Raw genomic sequence first — 21,830 nt, 5'->3', positions numbered from 1 at the left:
ATAATTCAGATATATGGCAACACCGGTTTTTCAATTTTTTCTTTACAAACCTTCTACAGACAAAGAGAAACAAAATGAAATAAAAACGAAACAAATCCGTTGAGCCGTTCTTGAGTTATGCGATAACAAACGAACAGCAATTTATTTTTATATGTAAAGATTTTTGTCGAGTGGTGGCAAACCTCTTCAATTTTTTTTTTTATAAAATTTGTTAATGGATTCTCAGTAATGTACATTATTGCGGCTTATGTAAATTAAATTTTTTTTTGATATTTGAAATATGTGGCAACACCGGTTTTCCAATTGTTTCTTTACATTCATTTTACAGAGAGAAAGACACAAAATGAAATAAAAGCGGAGCAAATCCCTTCGGCAGTTCTTGAGTTATGCGATAACACATGAAAGCAATCCATTTTTACATATAATTTTTTTTTTCGAATGACGGCAACCCTTCCGAAATTTTTTTCTGAACTAATTTTTTTTATACATTCTCAGTGAGATAGCATTATTGCGGCTCATTTATAAATAATTTTTTTTTCTGATAGTGCAAATATCTGGCAACATCATTTTTCCAATTTTCTCCTTAAAAACCTTCTACAGACAGAACGACACAAAATGAAATAAAAACGAAGCGAAATCGTTGAGCCGTTCTTGAGTGATGCGATAACACATTAAAGCAATCCATTTTTATATCCGAGCGCACTTGTGCACAAGGGTATATTAATTTTGTTCACATAACGGTTGTTTGTAACAGCCAAAACGAATCGAGATAGATATAGACAAATGTATACATTAATGATCAGGATGAAAACATAAATCGATTAAGCCATGTCTGTCTGTCCGCCCGTCTGTCCGTCTGTCCGTCCGTCCGTGTACACGAGATATCTCAACGAAATTTGGTATGTAGGTTTCCCTTAATCCAAGGTAGGTTGGTATTGAAAATGGGCGAAATCGGACTGTAACCACGCCCACTTCCCATATAACGGTAATTTCCAGAAATACGAAAACTGCGATATTTTAGTAACTACTGAAGATAATTCACTCCAAATTGATATTTACAATAACTTTTAGACGAAAAATAAGAATATTATAAATTTTTGGAAAATGGGCGTAGCCACGCCCACTTATGGTTACATGTGTATATCTTGGTAACCGCTGCACCAATTTCTTCCAAACTTGGCACAGTTGCTGGCCTTAATACAGCATACTAAATGGCCGAAAATTTAAAAAATCGGACAATAACCACGCCTACATCCCATATAACGGTAATTTTCGGAAATACGAAAATTGCGATATTTTAGTAACTACTGAAGATTATTCACTCAAAATTAATATTTACAACAATTTTTAGACGACAACTAAGAGTGTTATAAATTTTTGGAAAATGGGCGGAGCCACGCCCCCTTATGGTTACATGTGTATATCTCGGTAACCGCTGCACTAATTTCTTCCACATTTGTTAGCCTTAGTACGGCATAAAAAATCGCCGAAAATTTTTAAAATCGGACTATAAACACGCCCACATCCCATATAACGGTAATTTGGAGGAATACAAAATCTTCCATAAATCAGTAAATATTGAAGCTAATTTATTCAAAATTGATGCTTTCAACAATTCTTTACCAAGAAATACGTTAATGGTAAAATTTTGTAAAACGGGCGTGGCACCGCCCACTTATGATCACATATATGTATATCGGTAACCGTTCTACCAATTTGTACCAAACCCGGTGTGGTTATTGTGCTTGGCACATATAAGCAAAACGTTGAAAATTATTGAAATCGGACTAAAATTACGGCCGCTTTTCATATAACGGTAAACTTCAGAAATGCTTGAAACTTCAATATTTCGAAATTTAAGGACGCTAATTTACTCAAAATTGATACACCCCGGCTTACCATCTAGCTGTAGGTTTCGGAAAGGTGAAAAAACATATATTTAATACTTGCGCCGGGTATTTAATGTTCGGCTCCGCCCGCTTGTTATATATAAACTTTTTTTCGAATGGTGGTCACCATATCCAAATTTTTTTCCGAATTAATTTTTGTTATGCGTTCTCAGTGAAAAGGCTTTATTGCGGCTTATTTGTAATAATTTTTTTTTTAATATTGCAAATATCTGGCAACACCATTTTACCAGTTTTCTCTTTACAAACCTTCTACAGATAGAAAGACACAAAATGAAAGAAAAACGAAGCAACCGTTGAGCCGTTCTTGAGTGATGCGATAACACACGAACAGCAATTCATTTTTATATATAAAGATATAGATTTCTAAATCAAAACTTCTCAAATGCCTTTAGTTTGGTACTGATATTGTAACACTTCATTTATTTTACCCATTTAATTGAGTTAAATTTTCAAACATCTGGCAACTCTCTTCAAACATATTTTGGCTGTAAGCCTTCATAAAAATCTAAAGTTTGATACAAAAATTACCGTATTTCGTTTATTTTATCAAAATAACTGAGTTTAAAATTTCAAAGATGTGGCAATTTTACTCAAAAATATTTCCAGCAGTTATCATTCTTAAACTTCTTAAATTTAGTATCTATATTGTAATATATCATTTAGTTTATCAGTTAAATTGCTCTAAATTTTTTAACAGGTGGCAACCCTCCTTTAAAATATTTTCGACTGTAAGGCTTCTTAAAACTCTTTGGTTTGGTACCCACATAGCCCTGCAAAACTGCGAGGTACATATGGATGCACTATGACAAGCCAAAGACAGAAGAACTTCTCAAGAGGTCGAGAAAAGATATGGTCAAATTAATAGCCACGATAACGGGACATTGGCCCATTGGTGAACATGCAGCTAGAATGAGCCTTCCGTATAACCCTCGGTGCCGTAGCTGTAATCTTGTGGGAAGTAAGGAAACGGTCCTTCACTATCTTTGCGAGTGCCCAGCATTGCACAGTGATAGAAAATACTGTTTTGGCGGCGATTAACTAAAAATTCAAAATAAAAATTGGCGTCAATATAGTTTTGTAATCAATTACTAATATATACGATATGCCAAAAACACTTTTTGTTTTGTTTTGATCTCAATATTCGCACAGCTGTAAAGCTTCAAACACAACATATGTCCCATCAGCTGCAGCCAACAACTTTCCCGCCATTTTTTGCTACTTGCTGCAATTTTCCATAGAATTTATTTTAAGTACATTGCAATTCTAATTTTTGTGTTTTCATAAAGTTAAGTGTTTGTGACCTGGGACTGTGTTTCGTCCCAAAATTCGATGTTAATTTTAATGATAGTACGAGGTATACTATTTACTAATAATTTAAGCAAGCTTTGATAGAGCTGAACTTTCGAGGTTCGACTGGGTTCGGTATCAATTTAATTTTAAAAATTAAATGCAAATTGAGTTGCAGTGGTTTGCACGATATTATTCTATAAATTTTTTCAGCAACAATGTCAGTGTGCAAGCGAGAACTATATGCAGTATGGGATGCAAAAAACTTCTGGCGGTGCAGACATACATCTACAACAATATTATTGATGCAAGTAGATACGAAAGAAGTGAATGCATTAAAATAGCCGAGGTTCTACATGCCTACATCTGTCCACAAAATCTTACTTCATGGTGCAGAAAGCATAAGACATGTTTCCCTACCGATAGGTATGATCTCGGAAGAAGCACTCGAGGTCAGAAACAAAGATCTAAGAAACTTTCGGTTGCGCCACACTCGAAAAAACTCGCTCGAAAACACTGTGAAAGACTTGGCGCATTCACTCTTTATTTCATCTGACCCGCTTATCACCATGCTATCCAAAGGATCAGTTCCATCTTCGAAAAAGGTTGTGGTGAATGATAAAGACGTTATCAGGCTTCTCTTAAATAAAGAAGAAGATGTGTCAGATTTCAGCTCATCAGATTCTGAATAATGTTTAAACTGCATATTTTTAAAAAACTAATAAGAAAAGATTTAACCCAAAATTAAGTTTTTCTCTTATTACTTTTTATTTGTGCAATATCAATTTATCAAATACAATTAACTTTTCAGCAAAAGTAATTTTTATTTGAATGTTATAAATAAATTTCTGCTAGATCGACAAATTCTCTTACATGTATGTGCAAGGGAAAAATTAATTTTAGGTGTTTCTTTTGAAATAAGTTAGTTATCCCATTCATACCAAATTTTGCAAAGATGTTTATATAAATTTCTTAAACATTAAAAAATAATAATTTTATGAAAACTGATGGAGAAATGTCTTTAATTCTTGTCAAACCGGCCAGATATCGAGTAGGGCAGTTTTATAAAAAAAACAAAAAAAAATTTTGAACTAAAATAAAAAATTATGTTTATACTAATATTGATTAGTAGCACATTTATCTACAAAATAAAATAAAAAATTACAAAAATACCATCATTTTTACAGAAGTTATTAATAAATCGCCGCTAAATCAACAGTTTCTATCACTGTGCATTGGCACAAATAAGGCAGATCACACTCGGGAGTTTTTCCATCCAATTCACCATTACTAACCTAAATAGATTCATCGGAAAATCCAAATGGTTTGACGAAGCCAACGAATCATGAAAGCAGATAAAATTAGAGGTCCCAGAGAAAGCGTATCAAAATGGTGCTCTCGGCACTAATTGGGTGCTGGGAACATACCCAGGCGACGCTTCTACCAACCAACCAACCCACATAGTAATATCTCATTTACTTTATCAATTGAACTGAGTTAAAATTTTAAAATTGGTGGCAACCTTTCTAAAAAATATTTCCGACAGTTATCTTTCTTAAACCTCTTTAATTTGATACCCATATTGTAATATTTCATTTATTTTATCGATGGACTTTAGTTAAATTTTCAAACAGGTGGCAACCCTCTTCAAACATATTTTCGGCTGTGAGCCTTTTTAAAACTCTTTAGTTTGACACCCACATGGCAATATTTCATTTATTTTATAAATTGATTGAATTAAAATTTTTAAATAGGTTGCAACGCTCGTCAAAGATATTTCTGGCAGTTACCTTTCTTAAACCTCTTTAATTTGATACCCATTTTGTAAAGATTTGTTTATTTTATCAATATAATTGGGTTCAAAAATTTTCAGATAGGTGGCAAGCCTCCAATTTTTTACGATATCATTGGTTCTGGTATTATACCGAACAACACAAAAAAAAACTTATTCAAATCGGTTCAGCCGTTCTCGAGTTTTGACGACCGTGACATACAAACATAACATTTTTATATATGGGTATTTCCATATGTCGCATACGTGACAGTCGTACGTTTCAATGTGATACAAACAAGGAATACCATTTGTTTTCTTTAACTTTTTTGGGCCATTGTATAGCACATAATTAGCTCTATATTTCAAGGAATGAAACCGAAACCCAAACCGAAACCGTAACCGTTTAAAACCGTTTCGTTTTTCAAAACCGAAACCGAAACCGTAACCGTTATCTTGACCTGAAAAGGAACGATACCGAAACCATTTCAATCACAGGTTTCAATCGGTTTCCAGAAGTTTACAAAAATAATAAATAAAAATTTCTTTGAAATAAATGATTTATTTAACCAAAATCAGCAACATTTTGCTAAAATTCTTGTTAAGTAGTAAATAAGTATGGCAAGATAACTTTTCGCAAAAATCTGCTGATGACTTTGTTGTTGTGAATCGATAATCGATTAATTATATTTAAGTAGTTTCTTTTCCGTACGCAATGCGAGATCCCGCGTGTGCCCAAAATAGCTCAGAAATCATGCCTGTACTCAACAAAATGGGTAATAGAGAGCGAAAATTCGAGCGTATTCGAGCGTATTCGATCGTAAGTGTATTCTTCTTCCTGCGAAACAGCCCGAAATTTTCTCCGAGTAAAAATGGATAAAGTGTCAAAGTGCATATCAGCTGTATTGTGTTTACATGTTGCCTGCATTTACTTGGTGCTTTTAAGGAAAAGTGAATGGCCTGTTGATGTATTTTCAATCATGTACTTAAAATCAAATTTGTGAAACAAAAATTCAATTTCCAAGTGTTTGCATTTAATACCATGTTCTGACCGACAACCAAAACATTTTTCCTTCATTTTCTTTTCATTTACAACCTTTAACTTTCATTCTTATATTGCTTTGGCCAGGCAATTAACAATAAATTCGAAATGGCGTATTAAAGATGATAAAATATGACTTCTACTTCGATAAATAATCGAAAAAAACTAGTGAAGACACCGATTGGAATGAGTGGAAAGTGAGTTTTCAAGTAGTTTTCAGCGAAAACTGGTTTTCGTTTAACAGATTTTATATGGACGAAAACACAAGTTTTAGGTCGAAAACCAGTTTTAGCAACGAAAACATGTTTCCGATGTCGGTCAGAACATGGTATAAGTGACAAAAACAAGAACAACGTGAATCAGCTGTTTCTCGACTTGTGGGCACGAAATGTGGGTTTTTGCGTTTCCGTACTTCTGAACTTTGTTCCATTTTTGAAAGAAAATGTTTCTCTTATTCTCTAATTACCAAATCCGGTCCGGATTGTTAGGGAAAGAAACTAGTGTTGATATTATCAGTGAACTGTAATTTTCGATTTTCTTTCCTCAACGTTTAAGACATTGTGATTTAAATAATATCAACAAAATTTCTGTGAAAAACCGAAACCGGAACGAAACCGAAACCAAAACCGAAATAAATTTTGAAGAACGAAACCAAAACCGAAACCGAAACACTTGGCAAAACCGAAACCCAAACCGGAACGTTATTTTGAATCGGTTTCATTCCTTGCTATATTTAACCGAAAAATTAAAACAATCGAACTGCTTGGTCCTGAAATATAAGCATTTAAAGAGAGTGTCGTTACGTGACAAATAATGGAAGTAGATTTTTTCTTTTCTTACAAAATCGCAAAACTCTGCGAATTGTGGATGGCTATTTTCATGAAACTTATTTTAGTATGATTTGGAGCAATTCTAATTGTTTTTAGAGTTTTTTGAATTAATGCAACTTGTTTAAATTTTCTTTTACAACCCCAAGTGTGAAACGTCACGTGACGTATATTTTATTTAGAATATACTTTATATTTTGACTTCAACGCCAATTCAGGGTGAATTTGTTGGAAATCTATGACTTATTACGATTCAACTACATACGCCAAATTCGAACCAAATCGGACCATAAATACGGTTTTTCTAAATATCTCAACCTTGGCGCCACCTAGGAAGACTATTTTACGCAAAGACGATTCTACTTACATAGCCAGTATACATTTTAAAAAGCAGACAAATCGGCCCGTAAATACGTTAGATATAAGACTTTTATTTTTTTTTGTCGTGGTGGACCTTCCGATGGAAACACCCATATGTATATAGGATATAGATTAAATTATAGCTAAGAAATTAAAAGTCTAATTTGGCTATGAATTCGCGTTGATTTTTGATAACTTTTTTTTGGGGGATAGTATTATTATTATGGGTGAACCCGTCAGCAAAAGAAAATATGAAAAATCAACGGGAATTCTTAACCAATTGAAATTTGCAGTTCCTTAATCTGGAATTTAATAGTTTAAAAATCTGAATACTTAGAAATTCCTAATAAAAAGTTTGTTGTTGTTGTAAAAATTTTCATGCTTTTCTACAAAGTTTGAAATTTGGACTTATATGGTTTTTGTTAGATAATGGGCTATTCTTTTATAAAAAAAAATTTAATTGAACCAACAAAAGAAATATTGCCAAAACTGGTGCTAATTGTTTTTCACATGAGCTATGGTATAGATACCTCCGACTAAGACTACTAGATTGAAACAAAACTTGCGCTGAAAGTCCTCGTGAAAAAGTATTTTCTTGTAATTTTCGGTAGAATATATCCTTCTGCAAACATTTTTTCGCATTTTTCAATTGTTATTAATAGTAGCTTTATGTTAGAACATTTTTATTTTTTCAAAAAAAATAAAAAAGTGTGTTTTTTATATCATTGAACATACATGTGATTTTGTTTTAATTAATTATACTTGTTAGCCATTACAAAAGACGGAAACCTAGATTTATAAAATATAATAATCTATTACAAGACTATATTCCTGGAATAAAGTGTGATTTATTTAAAAAGTGAACTTTCGACCGTATCGAACTCGTCCTCGCTCTGTGGCAAATTGGGATTGCTCCGTTACCGCTGTTCGTATATAAATGTGTGAAACGCCCTTGTGCTCACAGAGCGCTCAGTAAGATATGGCCTGCCGATCACCGAACGCTAAAAGCTCAGTTAGTCTAGACTTAATTTCCGTAATTTAAGTTAACTTAATATTTTGGCTAACCTGTGATATGAGAAACTGTGTTGGCGGTCAGTTAAAACTTAACTTACCGTAAGCAACTTAAGAATATGTAGATTTTAGATTCTTTAGTTACGGCTTTGCGGAAATTGAGGAATCAGGCTTGCCAGATTTTCGTTTTTGTGTTTCTCAAAAATAAATAAACGCCAACATATGTTTTTGGATGATTTTTTTTATGTGGCATTTTAGGCGGCAAACTGTCAAACAGCTGAATAAGAAAAGAAAAAAATATATATATTTTCACTTCTGGCTTAAGTTGACGTGTTGAGTAATCATTGATGATTTCTTGCGGTAAGTTAAATTAAGTTAAGTCAAGACTAACTGCCTTTAATATAGGTATGGCCAGTGCACGGACTTTACCACTTTATTGGTAGATCTACCAACTTTTTAGCTATATTATATTTTCTACCATTTTCATTCCTTCATTCATTCATTAATCTTTATTTCAGTCTATGATTTAAAATCTTACAGACTAGATAACACAGATTGCAACTTAAGTATTATACGTGAATAATGGTGAATGAATTTAACCCAAGAGTAAAAGGATTCAAGCGTGGACTTAACTAAGGATCTTCATGATGAAAATTCAATATCAACCTTCTTAAAGATGTAAATTAAATTAAATTTCGAGAGCGCTCTAAATATAGGCTCTAACGAATAGAAGTTTGCATTAGCTGCACTAAGATGAAAGGGCGGTTGAAATCGTAAGTTTCTGTGAGGAACATTGAAATTTATCAGCTCAAGTTGTATCAGGGCAATCGATGTTCCCACAGACCAAATCAAAGATAAACATATGGAGCTGAATAGTTCATTTTTCTAATGACTGCAAGTTTGTTAGCCGCATAGGATGGAAGCGGGTCGGAAAAATTAAGAGGTTGAGCAAATCGTAGGAATTTTATTTGAACCCGTTCGATTTTCATAGAACGACAGCTATAAATAGGACTCCAAATGATTGACGCATACTATAACGTTGAACGTACTAACGAGTTAAAAAGAATTTTCCTAGTGTAAGGATACTTAAAGTCCCTCGCATATCATCGGAAAAAAGGTAAGTTACTCTGCCCAAAGTGAGCTTCTGATTTAAAATTGAGTAATATGAAGGAAGTTTACAATTTATTGAGCGATGATTTATTCATTAGACTCCAACTGATTAAATTGTTCAAATCATGCTGCATATAGGGGATATCGGACGGACAAATTATTTTACTAAACATTTGAGATTTGTGTGAAGAAGATATCTGCAATGTTTGAAGCAAGAACCAGTGTCATGAATAAACAGAATAAATATAAGAGAGCCTAGGATGCTTCCCTGCACCTGACCAACGAAGCAACAAAGGCATTGGATATAAATTTTTAATTTCTACAAGAAGAGCTTTATCTGTAAGGTAAGATTTCAACCATGAAAGAAATGAAAGCCCATACACTGCCGTTTACTTAGTAAGATATTTAGCATGTGAAACTTCATCAAACGCTACCACTATTTTCCGGAAAGAAAGCAAAGATATTTAATTTTAAATTTTTGAGCATTCGGTAGGGAAATCGCATTTTCAAATCAAATTGAATAGGGCAATAGAGCTCTTATTTATATCATTCGATTCGAATCGAGTTTCATTCGATAACGGATGCCGTGATTCGGGTCCAGTTTTATGTATACGTTTTTTGTTGAATATTTTATTCACGTGAAATACATTTTTGTTATCTTTAAAATGAATTGCTGTTCGTGTGTTATCGCATAACTCAAGAACGGCTGAATGGATTCGCTTCGTTTATATTTCATTTTGTGTCTTTCTGTCTGTAGAAGGTTTGTAAAGGGAAAATTGGAAAAATGATGTTGCCAGATATCTGCAATATCAGAAAAAAAAAATAATTATAAATAAGCCGCAATAATGCTATTTCACTGAGAACGTATAAAAAAAACTAATTCGGAAAAAAATCTGGATATGGTTGCCACCATTCGAAAAAAAATTATATATAAAAATGAATTGCTGTTCATGTGTTATCGCATCATTCAAGAACGGCTCAACGGATTTGCTCCGTTTTTATTTCATTTTGTGTATTTCTGTCTGTAGAAGGTTTGTAAGGAGAAAATTGGAAAAATAGTGTTGCCAGATATCTACAATATCAGAAAAAATATTAATATAAATAAGCCGCAATAATGCTATTTCACTGAGAACGTAAGAAAAAAAATCGGAAACAAGTTTGGATAGGGTTGCCACCATTCAAAAAAAAATTATATATATAAATGGATTGCTTTCATGTGTTATTGCACCATTCAAGAACGGCTTAACGGATTTGCTTCGTGTTTATTTCAGTTTGTGTCTTTCTGTCTGTAGAAGGTTTGTAAAGAGAAAATTTGGAAAAATGGTGTTGCCAGATATCTGCAATATCAGAAAAAAAAGTTAATATAAATAAGACGCAATAATGCTATTTCACTGAGAATGTATAAAAAAAATTAGTTCAGAAAAATATTTCGGTAGGGTTACCACCATTTGAAGAAAAAGTTTATATATATAAATGGTTTGATTGCATGTGTTATCGCATCATTCAAGAACGGCTCAACGGATTTGCTTCATTTTTATTTCAGTTTGTAGTCTGTAGAAGGTTTGTAAAGAGAAAATTGGAAAAATGGTGTTGCCAGATATCTGCAATATCAGAAAAAAGTTAATATAAATAAGCCGCAACAATGCTATTCCACTGCGAATGTATGAAAATATTTAAAACAGAATTTTGGATAGGGCTGCCACCGTTCGAATAAAATCTCATGTCACGGTGTTTGTGGTCAACTCCTCCGAAAAGGCTTGACCGATTTGTATGAGATTTTTTGTGTATATTTGGAAATACAGTATATTTTGCTTTGTTGCCTTTATGCTTAAGTGCACATTTAAGATACCTACCCCAAAATGCGCATCTGAGACATTATTTTTAACATTTATAAGGAAACTGCCCCGATAGATGCATTCAACATACCTGCACATTGGCGATAGCTGCCTTAAAAATTGTGCAACTAGTATCAATCATCAAAGAAAGTACTACGTTTACCTGCACTGGCCTACAATTACCTAATTTTACAAGCTTTTATTTATTTTACTCATATCGCAGAACAACGGAAATGTAGTTATATAGATAATAAGCAGGGAACGGATTTTATGGAAATTGCCTTTTTTTCTGCTGAAGAGATAGAGTATATTCGATTAAGAATGTCCACGATTTAGCTTTCCCTGATTCCATATATACACATTTGATGTTGCCTTTTTTTGCATTTTTTAAGATATTTGCCTTTTTTTTGCCTTTATTAAGATATTTGCCTTTTTTTGCCTTTTCTACCTTTAAAAAAGTGATTATATCATTTACAATATTTTTTAAGATTAAAAAATATACACATTGCCCATGCGGCTTATAGAAGCGCAGAGACCTCTTGCCAAATTGGTGTTGGAAAAATTCAAAGCCGTTTTCTAAGCTAACGAAGGCTTGGAGACAATAAGGGGTGTGGATAAAATTGTAAAGGGCGAGGAAAACGCCCTTATTCCTGATAATATGGACGTTTCAAACGTTCCATGTTTAAATTGGGCGCCGCTTGTATCAACTTACGTCGAGCACACATTTAGTACATTCAAGGCTTTTCTTCGCGAAAATCTAATGAAAATGCTGCCAGAAAACTTCAAAATGCATCTTGTGGTTCAATGTTACTAGAACTATACAGATTAAAGTTTTATGAGTTAGAAACTCGAAAGGATAAAATAGTCAAAGATTCAAAGTACATATTTTTCATATAATGAAATTAGTTCATAGTTTTTCTCTTTTTACTTGTAATATAAACATTTCTAATATAAATGTATTTTTTGATTGTTCTTCGTATTTTCTGTCTTTTTTAGTGCCTTTTCCTGCCTTTTTCGCTATTTTGTTTTGCCTTTTTTGCAACACCTAGGGCCTTTTCCTGCCTTTTTCACTATTTTATTTTGCCTTTTCCAGCCTGTTTCGTTATTTTATTTTGCCTCTTTTATAGGTTTTAGGTCCTAAAAATCCGTTCCCTGATAATAAGATACCATTCGAAAAAAAATTTCGCTTGCATTATTTTCTACGTGATAAGTGCTTCTCCATTATTTGGTTTCATAGATATTCGGATACCTTCCTCATTGAAGTAGTAAAGAAAATTCTCTTAAGTGCCTTTTTCGGTTAGGTGCACAAGTTTTTCGTGCAAAGAAGGATGTGCAGCTAAGCAAAATATACTGTATATGAAATCAATCGCATACTCATGGAAAAGATCGATGTTATTGGAAAATAGAATTTTTCATGCCGCATATCTCTGGAAGTGTTCATGGTAGGGTACTGGAACTTGGTATGGAGATTTATAAAATTAATTTGGAAAATTAGCGCCGGGAACAAGTCGTCAAGTATATTTCATAGCGCTATGTGAAGAAGGCCAAAAACCAAATTTTTCATACTGCATTTCTCTGGAAGTGTTCATGGTAGAGTACTGGAGCTTGGTAGGGATATATATGAAATTTAATCCCATACTCTTGGAGAAAAATTGGAGCTATTGGAAAAAGGGGCGTGGAGCCTCCCATACGAAATTAATCAAATACTCATAAAAAAATGGATGTTGTTGGAAAAGGGGCGTGGCAACTCTCCTACAAATCGGGTTTTTCATACTGAATATTTCTGGATGTGTTCATTGTAGTCAAGTACTCTACTCTACTCAAATAAACCGAATTTTTCATACCCGGTACCCGAGCATATAGTACTATAGAGATACACGAAATCAATCGCACACTCTTAGAGAAAATTGGGGATATTAAGAAGGGGACGCGGCGTCTTCCAAACGTACTGAAACTATTACCTATATTTGGATGTATATACATATAGTACTTCTGTTCGTGTGTTTGTGAGTGAATCGATTTTAACGAAATTTTTTGTGTGTACTTGAGTAAGGTCTCTGGATAGTTCAGATTCCCAGTTTGCCCTGCCAGGTGACGCTGGTGTTATTGTTAAAAATTTTAGTTGTGATCCGATCTGGCTTATATTCGAGATACTTATTTATTTTTAACGGTATTGCATAAAACAGTCACCGGGTGATGCTGGGGTCGAGTTATTACTAAATATCGTCAAGTGCCGTAAATGTCCGCTTACATCGACGTGCTGTACCACCCAGTATGCCGAGCTCCCGTGTGTTCCGATTGGTCCAATGAACGTGATTTGCAAGCTTCATTCGGATACACCAGGATTGTGTTGTACAGGAGTCAATCTCAAATGACCAGCATTAAATCTCCCATCAGAACGATTGTGCTTCTTGATAAGAGCTTTAAGGTAATGCGTTAAATATGTATGTGTATATTCGGAACACCGAATAAAATTCAGTGAGTTTTTCGGAAGAGAAGTCTACAAAATTTTGAGAATTAATGTGGTAAACAGAATTGCAGCGGATAGCGGATAATGGGCTGACGGAACATAGAATTGCGGCGGGCACAGATTTCTTGCCGTCGGTTATTTAACAGCGGAATAATATTTACATTCAATTTTACCCGTCGGGTCGAAGACTCAGGGTCACGGTTGCCATTCCCAATATATTTTTCGGACCAAAAAATGGACCAAATGGTAAAAAATGGACCAATTTTTGTTACATCGGGAAATTGAGTGGAGTTTATTCATCTTTATCAAGAAAATATGCCAATTTAGTTTTATAACGATTTTTTTTTATATTGCATCCAAAGTACATTACAATTGTATATTATTAACATTATATTATGTAAAGTTTTAAATTATAATTTGTTTCTTAATTTTGTTTTTATTAATGCTAAATTAAACAATTTGCGCTCAGCTGTCGCGGAACTGTGAGGCAGAATAAAAATGTTATGAACTAAATCACACAATTCGCCAAAGGCCGCTTCACTCAATCCATTTTAATCAAACTTACTTGATCCCAAAAACGTTCTATATTGGTACAGTTTTTGAAGTTACCTTCACTCAGCCTCAATTTGCGAAATTGAAATTCAATTATGTCCGCATCATTTACCTATGGAGGAAATTGGTCGAGTAGCGGCAAAATTGATACATCAGTGTCAGAAAGAATTTTATGTGGTATAATAATTTCAACATGTTTAATATATTTTCGATTGAAATCGAATATTATTGTGCTAAATGCTATGATTTAAGTTTTGCTACCTTTCCATATTTTACACTTTTAGCAGCTGTTGCCAATCGGCCTTATGCGAAATATCGTCATCGTCATCTACTACGTTTATACGTAAGCTATTTGCGAATAAAAATAATTTGCAAATACCTAACTCACTGTTTATTCGATGGTGAAAAATTGTTTTTTAATATTGCCTTATTATAAAAAAGCAATAATATGACCATCAAAAAGGAAAATAAAGTTAAAAATGGCAACGTCTTGATTATAAAAAGGCAATAAGATGACCATCTAAAAAGAAAATAAACCTAATAATGGCGGCGTCTTGCGCTTATTTGCAAATAGTACCACTAATCAATACTTATTTGCGTGATTTAGTTATTTCCAAATAAAAAATTAACTCAGCATTTATACGGCAAAGTTTACCATTTTGTAAATTGTTATTTGCAAATAATACGTGCGTATAAATGTAGTAATCGTCGACGATCGTTAGCGCATCAGTAACATGGCTGACGATGGCCGTATCGTCACTTTTACTGACGATGACGATATTCTACATAGGGCGAAATATTCATCAATTAAATAGAAAAAATTTAAAAGAAACTATTGCATGAAGTGAAAGGGTGATAATAACCTAACCAAAGGCTTGTGAAATGAAACATTTTAAAAAGAATTGGACCAATGGACCAAACGAAAAGAAATGGACCAAATTTGGTCCATTTGGACCAAAATGGCAACCGTGCTCAAGGTTGCTTTTCTGACCATTTTAGGTCGAAAACACACGAGAGTAATTATGCATGAACAATTTTGTTGTCTTCGTGTCACACGAGATGAATAAAAGCAGTGTTGAAAAATGTATACGTGAATAGCGGTTTGTTTGTATTAGTGTCATTTGACGTTGATTTGTTCTTGTACATAAGTAATCGTAGAATCGTGAATGCAGTTTAATGCATGCACAATTATTCTCGTGTATTTTAGGCCATTTTACGTCGCAATATGGTTTACCATTCCCGTCACAATTGTGTTTACCCGACCGAATTTTCCGACTGGAATGGATCAGCTGTTCGCAACTCGTCAACCCGTTACCGCTATCCGCTGCAATTCTGTTTACCACATAAAACTCATTCTCACACTTGCTGAATCGCAAAATGAGGAATCGTACACAATTTTGACAGCTAAATTTCATTCTCCCACTTCCTCAATGTCAAAATGAAGAGTGTACACAAATTTCAGTGTACACTTGAAAACTCACAGTTTCAGAATCAAGCCCCAGGAGTACAAAAACAAAAATTTTACTAACAAATTTAAGCACAATCGTAGTAAGAGTTATAACAAATACATAACATTGACATTAAGAACCACTGAGACCAAAATCCAGCTGCTCTGGTAACTTCATCTTTTCTGGATTCGCCTATATGAGGGTCATTCAATGTAAAAGAGGAAAACGACATAAATTTAAATATGCCCTTATTATCTTTATTTCAGTGGTAAACTCTTTTTAAATGACTACATTTCATTAACCTAGATATTAAAAAAAATCAAAAGAAGTTGTAAATGTTGTCTATGGAAACTTTTGTTTCATACATAGTTACTTAACACCAGTCACTAGATGTCCCACTAGTCACAACTTTAATAGTTTTTTAATATTTCTATGAAGACTATATAAACCAAACTTTTATTGAAAACGAAAGCGTATAATTTATATTTAACAGCACAAAAACATCGTTCGGGAAGACTAAGTGTTTTGGCTAAAACTCATTAGTCACATTTATTCTAATGATATTTACATACATAAAACTAAGAAATCGTTTGGCATTGTTTTTAAGCAATTTTATACATTAGTTATCGTTCTATGCTAAAAAATGTCATTAGTGACGTATACATAAGTTCCGACTACATAGTTATAATGTATGGTTTTCACTATGCCAAATTCACTGGCATTTGTGATCAAATAAGTGAAAACACATTGTCAAATGAAACTAAAAAACGGTTTATGGATTTATTTAGATCAGAATAGGTCTTCAGTTGTGTACATGTGCTGCTAGATTGGCTATCTGTCTGTTGTTGGCCCATAATATAATCGGTAAAGGTATGGGAAAAGAAGATAAAGTTGTGTCAAAATATGTTGGCAAAATTTGTTGTCAATTTATGACATAGTGAAAATCAGCCTTAATTCACAACTGATCAGATTCTGGAGTAAAATGTGCCACCAGTCACAATGGAATGGCCCATGAAATAACGTACAGGAAATGGCTAAGAAATTTTCTTGTGTAAAATTTTCTTGAGGCAGTACGCAGTTCTCAAGAAATTTGCTACGCTTTCTACTACGGTTTTCTAAAGTTTTTTGTGAAAAAAGAGCAGAAGGCAACCCATACTTACAATAGAAATATATGCTCGTTCCTTTATTTCTTGAGGAAAGAATGAGACAACAGATTGTCACAGGCTGTGAAGTATCAGATGTCAAAATTCCAATCATTTTCCTGACCGTTTTCTTGAGAGCTGCATACTGCCCTTAAAAAAATATAAAGTCTGAATTCAACCCGGGTTTTTCAAGGGATATAAAATTCATATGAATTATAATTTGAAAGTGTATTTATGTGTGTATGGCAGTACTACCAGCAGATATCGGCTTGCGTTTCTCAAGAATATTCCTGATTTATCGTTTCTTTTTAGGAAATTCTTACCACCGTACACATACATATATATGTATGTGTATTATTTACACTACAAATGGAATCGAGTTAGGCGATGGGAATCGCTTACGATTTCGCTTCAAGAAGGCATTATTTTAACATGGACATGTCGTTGGTCGTAAGCCCTTACCCGCAGCATTACCTTCAAACGAAGGGAGAACGTATGAATAAACAGAATCCAGAGAACCGAACAAAGAATGCCTTACTTTCAGAGAAACAAATGTAGTGTGTCTAAATAAGTACATACTTATGTACATATATTAAATAGAAAACAGAAAATACAGATTAACTTAATAAATTAAAATTTTTATAAATCACTTTTATACATATGTACATATGTATGTATTTAGGTATTTAGATCTTAAGCAGGGGTCACACGATTTGTTAATTTGCACATTTGGCCGTCACAGAGTTGTGTTGTTCAGAATTTTGAAATCAGCTCAATAAAAGAATTTCCTCACTCATGCTCTTCACTTCATTGACTGACTTCAATTTCGCTGTAAATTAAACAAAGCAAAACATGATTTTTATGCGATGGAATTTCCCACAGAAAGTAAGGGTAGAAAACAAGGCACATTGAACAGGTAGTATCAGTAGAGCAGCTGATTTGATTTATTATCAAATTATTTGGTCTCGAAAATGTCAAATATTTTAAATTTTTTCTCACAAAAATTCTAAATTGTTAAAATCCATGCACGCTCAAAAATTTGGGTTTAATTTTTAAACCGCGCTGGGACTACTGCCTTTTTTAATCTTTTATAGTCTACTTTTTAAACCAGTCAATAGTTTTAAGCAATTTTTAATATATTTTAGTTTAAATTTTAGTCCAAAAAGTTCGTGGTTTAAAAATCAAACCAAAATGTTTTAATTCTAGAAAATTTGGTTTAATATCTAAGCAGAAATAGAAAATGTTTGCACACAGCGAAATGTGGTGTTGATTCAAACTCAACATATGAAAGCACATTTACATGCGTGGCTGTAGCTGAGTGCGCAAAGATGTTGTCCGGGTTCAATCCCCATCAGACGGAGCATGAAATTAAGATCTCCTATTTTTAATTCTTAATTATGAAAACGTTTGGGTTTAAAATTTAAACCGAACTGTTTAAATTCTAAACCCAACATATGTGCTCTCTTTTTTTTTAACTTGGAACGTTTGTATTTGAAACTGAATTTGGTTTGGTCATATATGTACATATGTAGCCCAAAAAGTTTAAAATTAAAACCGAAATATTTAACCGTGTGTGAAATCAGTTTTCCATACAAAACAAGTGATTGAATAGCAGCTTTTGGAACGTTCGCCGAACTTAGCAGAACAACCGCTGATTACTGGGCTTTGCAAAGGATGGATCAATGCTTCGAGAAGCAAACAAATTTACTTGGAAAGAAGGTTGCAACAACTTTTATTTTTTCCAATTTAAATTTTTTATTTTTTATAATTATTTGTATTTCACATGTCACGCTTTGATTTAGAGGAAAATATTCAGAACAGTTTTTGACACTTTCGATACAAGAAGCAACAACAAAATACACGCAAATGTTGTTTTTGCTCTAATGCTACTACCTGTTTGATATGCCTTGGTAGAAAAGAATTTTTGGGTATTCATTCTAATTTTCAGCTGACTACGGTGAAGCGTTGTACTTTGCATTACCCGTAATGAATCAAAGCAGCGAAATTATTAAAATATTTTAGAACATTCTACTATACATTACCGGGAATGCGTAAAAGAAGCGAAATAATTAGAAGACATTAAAAGGCAATGCGTTCTGGAAAACGTTACCACTAAAAGCGATTACCGATTTTTTTGCTGGGATATTATCCTAACTATTTATGTAAATATTTATGTATTTTTTATGCTTAATATTTACATATATGCATATAAAAGAAGAAAGTAAACACAAGAACCATCGAGTGAATTTTTGTTGTGCTTTTCGAAGGGAAAACTTCTTTTGCGGCGGGAGTGATTTGAAACTCGATGAAACGAAAAACACGAAAACAACAGCAAAAACAATACGCATTTGTATGTTAGTTAGGGTGGCCAGATATTTTAGTGACATAATCAGTTTAGTTGGGATCAAAAATCAGTACAAAGCCATATAAATCAGAGCACTTTTGAGCATCTTTTCGTTACCAAAATAACAACCAAATAGTAGCGCATTATTTTAACAAACAATAGATAATAGACGTTTAAATACATTTTGATGTTATTGGATTTGGAGCTTTTTTGCCGGTTATCTATCTATACATAGTATAAAGGAAAGTCGAGATTCTTTGTACGCGGTAATCTCGAAAACTACTGAACGGATTTTGACGAGATTTTCTCTAATATACTCTGTATCGACAGGAGAGTGATCTTTTTTAATTAGAATTTTAATAGCGTTGCCACCTGTCGAAAAAACTATAAGATCCGCACCGTTCGTTGGATTACAAAGGATAAGGTGTCAAATGAAAAAGATTGGCCTCTAGAAAAGCACTAATGTTTTTTGAATAGGGTTGTCAGCTGATAATAAAATTACTATATTCAATCATAATAAGCGTAGGCATCAGTTTTGCACCGTCGCTGTTAAACGAAAATACCTAGCCTCTACATGTGCAATAATGTATTATTTTTCTGAGTAGGGTTTCCACCTATTAAAAAGTTGAAAGATTTTCGCCGTTCGTTGGATTACAAAATTAGATACCAAATGAAAGGGCCTGGCCTTCGCATGTACAAAAGCTTTCATTTTTTGAATAGGGTTGCCACCTATTTAAAAATTACTATCTTCTATACATAGTATAAAGGAAAGTCGGTTTATTGTGACCAAGCTAATCTCAAAAACTACTGAACGGATTTATACGAGATTTGTTAAGTATAATCTGTATCGATAGGAATATTATCTTTAGTACATTAAATTCCCGTAGGGTTGCCACCTGTCTAAAAAATTATTAGATCCGCACTGTTCGTTGGATTATAAGAAGTTAGCTGTCAAATAAAAGGGCTCGGCTTTTAGATGTTCAATAATGTATTACTTTTTGAGCAGGGTTGCCACTTTTTAAAAATTATAAGATCTTCGCCGTTTGTCGGACTAAAAACTGAGGTACCAAGTGAAAGGATGGATATAGTCTCTGCATGTGCAATAAGTTTTGATTTTTGTTTGAGTGGGGTTGGCACCTATTGAAAAATTATGTATGTATAATACGCCAGGGCATTTTTTGTTAATGACATTAGATTTGCACAGTTCATTCAATTCAAACAAAATGTGGTGTCAAAGGAAAAGCCTTGACATTCCGTTTTGCAGTAAGGTTTTATTTTTTGAAGGGGGTTGCAACCTGTGCGAAAAATTAAATAATGTTCGTTAGATTACAAGAAATGAGGTGTCAAATGAAAGGGCGTGGCCTCCAGATGCGCAATTATATATTATTTTTTAGTAGGGTTGCAACCTGCTTAGTTATCAATCGCATCTAATTTAATATATCCAAATTCAGGGCGTGGCGAAGCCTCACGCATACGAGGCCGGCTAGTATTAAATAAAAAAAAGTGTTTACTTCTTCTACACGGTTAAAAATTTCGGTTTAAATTTTTAACTTTTTGTACTACATATATGACCAAACTAAATTCAGTTTCAAATACAGACCTTCCAAGTTTAAAAAAAGCACATATGGCCCAAAACGCGGACTGTTACATTACATTTGGGCTCAAACTGATTTTTAAATACCGCTGAAACTCGCTAGAATACAATTTTCGGATAATTTTACTTCTTGCATCTGAAAGCATAAGTATGTGGCATTATTTAATATATACAAAAATATATTGTAACTCCTGTCGTTAAGGAGTTATGAATGTTTCAACAGTGGACTGTTGCATTACAATTTTTGGAAGTACTTTTTAAAGTTGCTTTATATTATTGAAAAAGTCTGCTCTCCTAATATAATGTTGTCAAAAGTTGGTACACAGTTTTCTAGCTTCAGGATGGAATTCAAGAACTATGTATTAATTGAACTGATAAAATTAACTTTGAGGTCAATATTTGTAAAAAATAGTCGGACTGGTACGTTACAGAAAAAGACTGTTACGTTACCTGTGCGATATAGGTGTAGCGATAAGATTATAATTAGGTATTTAAATCGCTTTTTATGCATTAAGTAGCTGAGTTCAGTAGTTTTGCGATGTGACAAGTAATTCGAAGAAATTAAGAACATGATAATTATGAATACAGATTTCAAAGTTTCTAATGCTGTGCAGCTGTAGGTCGTTTCCGAAGTAATTTTCTGCGTAGAACTCGAACTCGATCTTAAAACTGCGCCAAGATGTTGAGTTTTTCGCGGTTAATTTCATGAAAAACGGCTTTAATGGCTTATTTTGTTTTCTCTATGCAATTTAGCACTATTCTTACCCTTCAAATGTTAGATTCGAGGACTTTTTGTAGTACTAGGTAAAATAGTCGAAATAATTCCAATAGATTTTTTATTATATAATCAGAATATCTTCTTGTTCTTTTAGCTTCTTATTTCGCTTCTTTTGAGTTCGTTCTTTTCTATAACTCTCACGTTTTTTTTCTACGTAATTCTTATCTTTTCAGTTTACGTAAGTTAGAAAAAAAAGTTTTAAAATGAGCCCCATGTTTAACTAAATAGGAAAACAAGGGTGCCTAAAAATTTAATTAGTTCAAAAGACTGTTACGTTACAAATAGCTGCCCACCGAAAACATATTGGTAATGAAGAGTATTTGGAACTATTTCATTTTACTGCTCGAAG

At 33.3% G+C, this 21,830-nt stretch overlaps 1 protein-coding gene across 5 annotated transcripts in view; it reads left to right on the top strand.

Moving 5' to 3' along the window:
• Positions 1-21,830, top strand: part of LOC118749507 — a 417,693-nt gene that overhangs the window by 17,280 nt on the left and 378,583 nt on the right. The window contains exons 3-4 of one of the 5 annotated variants that reach the window (XR_004994231.1): positions 8,727-9,325; positions 9,417-9,662. The exons of the other annotated variants lie outside the window; for them this stretch is intronic. The gene's annotated coding sequence lies outside the window, so the exon portion shown is untranslated. The remainder of the gene's footprint in view (positions 1-8,726; positions 9,326-9,416; positions 9,663-21,830) is intronic. 5 annotated transcript variants of the gene reach the window in all.

The sequence above is a fragment of the Rhagoletis pomonella genome, unplaced genomic scaffold (assembly GCF_013731165.1).
Source record: "Rhagoletis pomonella isolate Grant_MI unplaced genomic scaffold, Rhpom_1.0 Rhpom_scaffold_00017, whole genome shotgun sequence".
Classification (NCBI taxonomy): Eukaryota; Metazoa; Arthropoda; class Insecta; order Diptera; family Tephritidae; genus Rhagoletis; species Rhagoletis pomonella.
The sequence above is the reverse complement of the archived record's forward strand: the minus strand, read 5'-3'. Positions and strand labels throughout refer to the sequence as shown.